Raw genomic sequence first — 5,000 nt, forward strand, 5'->3', positions numbered from 1 at the left:
TGACACAAGAATATTATCCTCGTTCCATTGTCCTCTCTCTCTCTCTCTCTCTCTCTCTCTCTCTCTCTCTCTCTCTCTCTCTCTCTCTCTAATGTACAGCAGTGGGGAACGAGTCGGATATGGCTTAGAAATAACCACTGAGCGGAATTACATATATATATATATATTTTTTTTTGTAGTCAAGTTCTATTTTTTTTTTTTTTCCTTTTTTCCAAACAACTCTCAGTCGTGGGGCAACCTAGCCTCCTGTTGTTGTCTGTCTCAACTCGCGTCAACTCCCTCCCTAACTCTGTGGCTGGGTGTATCCTGCACGTCTCTCTCTCTCTCTCTCTCTCTCTCTCTCTCTCTCTCTCTCTCTCTCTCTACACACACACACACACCCACCCACCTCAGTTATTCCTCATTGTTGTTATATACAAAGAGACCCAACCCCCCCCTTATTTTTTTCCCCCTCCTCCTCCTCCTCTTCCCCCTCCTCCTCCTCCTCCTCTTCCTCCTCCCCTTGGTTGAGTCCCACAAAAGTAGAGGAATCGTGCCTGAGGCTGTGCGACTTCCCCTTCACCTCACCGTACCCAGGAGTTGGCAGAAAGTAAACACGGCCTCTGAGGCACGACCCACCCACCCACCCACCCACCAGTACTGGAGTTTCCCCTCTAAAGGTTACGTTGTTCCGAGGGGATTACATTGTTGATGGTGGCCAGTGAGAGAGAGAGAGAGAGAGAGAGAGAGAGAGAGAGAGAGAGAGAGAGAAACTGAGAGATCAACTCGCTTTTATGCGTGTTATTCGGAGAATAAGAGAGAGAGAGAGAGAGAGAGAGAGAGAGAGAGAGAGAGAGAGAGAGAGAGAGATCAACTCGCTTTTATGCGTGTTATTCGGAGAGAGAGAGAGAGAGAGAGAGAGAGAGAGAGAGAGAGAGAGAAACTGAGAGATCAACTCGCTTTTATGCGTGTTATTCGGAGAATGAGAGAGAGAGAGAGAGAGAGAGAGAGAGAGAGAGAGAGAGAGAGAGAGAGAGAGAGAGAGGGGAGAGAAAGAAAGAGACGGAGAGATCACCTCACTTTTATGCGTGTTACTTGGACAATTCGAGAGAGAGAGAGAGAGAGAGAGAGAGAGAGAGAGAGAGAGAGAGAGAGAGAGAGAGAGAGAGAGAGGCAGGCCAGGCAAAACTAGTTTTGATAAAGTTTTGCCGGCAAAGAACATCATTGTTTGTGTTCTGCCGCCCCTCCCCCTCGCATGGCATGGTTCAGGTGACCGTAAAGACGTGGATGTTGTGATACACACTCTCGTTGTGGACTTTAAGTAAGGTCGGAAGGCGCCTTTTTCTCTCCTTTTTATTGCAGGGTGATGATGTGTGTGTTCTAACTTGTCTCATGACCACGTGAACGTAATCATTGGGCTTGTGTTTTTCGTCTCGTGTGTGTGTGTTTATCTCCGCTTTATGACTAGATCTTTATCTATATTGATTAGAAGTTTAGGATAGAAGTATTGTCTTCCTCCAGCAGATAACCTGGTCATAGACCATCAGGTCTTGTGTTATCTGTCCTTCCCATGTACTGTCCTCCAGCAGATAACCTCGTCATAGACCATCAGGTCTTGTGTTATCTGTCCTTCCCATGTACTGTCCTCCAGCAGATAACCTGGTCATAGACCATCAGGTCTTGTGTTATCTGTCCTCTCCCATGTACTGTCCTCCAGCAGATAACCTGGTCATAGACCATCAGGTCTTGTGTTATCTGGCCTTCCCCATGTACTGTCCTCCAGCAGATAACCTGGTCATAGACCATCAGGGTCTTGTGTTATCTGTCCATCCCATGTACTGTCCTGCAGTGCTTTCGTGTAATAATCATATCATCAGGGGAGACACAAGAGAGAAATATATAAGTCTGTTGATATACAACGAAGAGACGTAGCTAGGGCGCCATTTGTCCAAAGACAATCGCATGTTTACCAAATGGCGTCCAAGCTTCGTCTCTTCGTTGTATATCAAGTGACTGGTATTTCTCTTGTCTCCCCTGATGATGTGATTATTACACGAAAGTGCACTTGGGAACTTATGTTTAATTTTCCCCGTGGACTCATTGTTGGCTTATGGAGCCAGTGGGAACCCGTCATTACGGCATGAATTTGCGTAATCGAAGCGCCAATGAACAAGAAAGTTAAATGACACACACACACACACACTTAAAAGAATAGAAAAAACACTTGCTTAACACACGAACTGTCTGGTGTCGCTGAATTGGTCGTTAGATTAGGTTGTTTCAATGGGTTGTTAGCCCGGAGCGGACGACATGTTTGTAAACAAATACTTTATGTGAGAGGAAGCCACAAGATGAAATAAACAAACAAATTATGTATTACATTTAAGACGTACGAAATAGACTCGTTTATTATCTATCGATAGATGGCTAGCCATCAAAGGGAACTCGCGGGGTGTTTTGACCAGAGCGTAACGACTACAGCAGCAATTGTATAGAATCTCTAAACTTGATGGCAAAATCGTCCTTATGCGCCTACGACGGAACGTACATAATACCGTGTCGCTACCCAGACAGACATAGGCAAATTAAATAAGGATCATTGATCAGTCATAACACTAGGTTTAATCGTCTTTAAGGACCGGGTAATTTCCTCCTAGTTTATACATAGGGATAGCCAATCATAACACCAGTTGTTTGTCAAATTGAATCGTATATTTCCAGAATTCTTAGCACCACTCAGGGTGTATGAACACTCTATATCGAATGGAACAAGCCCTGATAATTACGTTCTTCGGGAGCGAACGAACCAAATTGCCCTTGGGCAACATCCGGCATGTTTTGGTTAGCGGCAAGACAATGCGGTGATCACGTGCCGAAGGCTTAGGAATGTACGAGCGAAATGCCTTATTAACCATAGAGTCTTTATGACCTGTATGGAATCATGGACATGGGAGGTACCCATCGGAAGCTGGCTGAGGCATTGGTGTTGGCCAGTCAGTTGGTCGGTGGACGCCGGCCTGTTGACATGTGATGGGAAAGTGTTGTTGTTGTCCCACAAAAACAAACAACCCCCCCCCCATTTTAAGTAAGTTTTAAGTATAGACAGAAGTGCTGTACTTTTAGGTATAGTTATTAGCGGTGTAGATTTTAAGTATGGACAGAGGTATTGTAGATTTAAGTATAGACAAGTTCTGTAGATTTTAAGTGGTCAGAAGTCCTGTAAATTTTAAGTATGGACAGAAGTATTGTAGTTTTAAGTATTGTAGTTTTATGCATCTTGTATCATGTTGAGAGAGTAGAGGTAGTTTGAGATGTATTTTAAAGTCAAGGTGGGGTTTAACTAGGATTTAAAGTCTGGTTTAGGAAATATCGTGTCTTTAAAAGGGCCGTGTGCTTTAATTTTGGATTAAGGTAATATTGTTTGTGCTATCATACGTTATCTATCTATCATGCGTTATCTATCAATCATGAGTTATCTATCATGCGTTTTCTATATCATGCGTTATGTCATGCGTTTTCTATATCGTGCGTTGTCATGCGTTATGTATCATGCTTTGTCTGTCTATCATGCGTTATCTATCATGCGTTATCTATAAGCGTTATCTATATCATGCGCTACTTTAAAGACGAAACTCGTATAGATATATGCATGCGTGGTGGTCTCACGCTCCACGCAGGAGTAGGGTAAGGTGGGCGTCTGGGGGTTTGAAAAGTTTCCGGGCGTGGGTGATACAGCATTGTTGAAGACGAGTTTTCGTACGATCTTATCCACTGTGGGACTAGTCCGGTAACACACTGACACACACACACACACACACACACACACAATATGCCCTAGCAGACAGACAGACACACACGCACACACAAAACACACAAAACAGACAGACAGAGACAGACACACTCACTCAGACAGAGAGAGAGAGAGAGAGAGAGAGAGAGAGAGAGAGAGAGAGAGAGAGACACACACACACAGCTGTTTATCTTCACCTCGGGGCAGGTCGGTGCATAAATGGGTACCTGACTAAGTCTCAGGTATTTTTATTTGTACTCTAGATGAAAAATACAAGAAATGAGAAAGAAGGTAACAATACAGTAACACAAGAACACAAGAAGAAGAAATGGAATTAGAAACCCATCGAAAACAAAAATGAATATTCGATCGAAAAAATTCACGTACACGCAATATATATATATATATATATATATATATATATATATATATATATATATATATATATATAGTAAATGAATACATCAAAAACTCTGTTTAGCTCAAAGGAAATGAGATCCAAATGAATACATTAAAACCTCTGTTTAGCTCAAAGGAAATCGGATCCAAACTTACCTCGCCCTCAGCAGACGAGAGAGAGTTCGAAGACCACAGGGAGAGGTTTCTCCCACCATTGTGGGTCGGGTCTTTTGCAAGGAGGGCCTCAAGTACCCCTGTCGAACACGGCCGGGCCAGCTCATGGGAGGGAGGTTAGGGAAGGCCAGACCACATTCCGATGCCAAGTGTAGCGAGTTGAAGACTTTTTATATTTCGGGTGAAGTTTTCGCATCACTTGTTGTCGCTGCTCGCATGGAAATAAGAGGCCGAAGGGGTGAGTGAGGGAGTGGGGTTATGTATTGGAGGCCATGAGACGAGTTAGGAAGGAGGGGGGTGGGGCAAGATTTATATATATTTCCTTTCATACTATTCGCCATTTCCCGCGTTAGCGAGGTAGGGTTAAGAACAGAGGACTGAGCCTTGGAGGGAATATCCTCACCTGGCCCCCTTCTCTGTCCTTCTTCTGGAAAATTAAAAAGAAAACGAGAGAGGAGGATTTCCAGCCACCCGCTCCCTCCCCTTTTAGTCACCTTCTACGACACGCAGGGAATACGTGGGAAGTATTCTTTCTCCCCTATCCCCAGGGATAAAGATATATATATATATATATGGGCAAGGTTTATATATATTTTTGCTCCTCTGCTTCCATCTAGAGCCAGGGAAAAAAAAAAAAAGAATGGATTAGCTATTACCA

The 5,000-nt window shown here is 43.7% G+C and overlaps 1 long non-coding RNA gene across 1 annotated transcript in view; it reads left to right on the plus strand.

Moving 5' to 3' along the window:
* The window catches only part of LOC139745785 (uncharacterized), a 583,323-nt gene that overhangs the window by 35,561 nt on the left and 542,762 nt on the right, over positions 1–5,000 (plus strand). The window lies entirely within an intron of this gene.

Source organism: Panulirus ornatus, chromosome 62 (assembly GCF_036320965.1).
Source record: "Panulirus ornatus isolate Po-2019 chromosome 62, ASM3632096v1, whole genome shotgun sequence".
Lineage (NCBI taxonomy): Eukaryota > Metazoa > Arthropoda > Malacostraca > Decapoda > Palinuridae > Panulirus > Panulirus ornatus.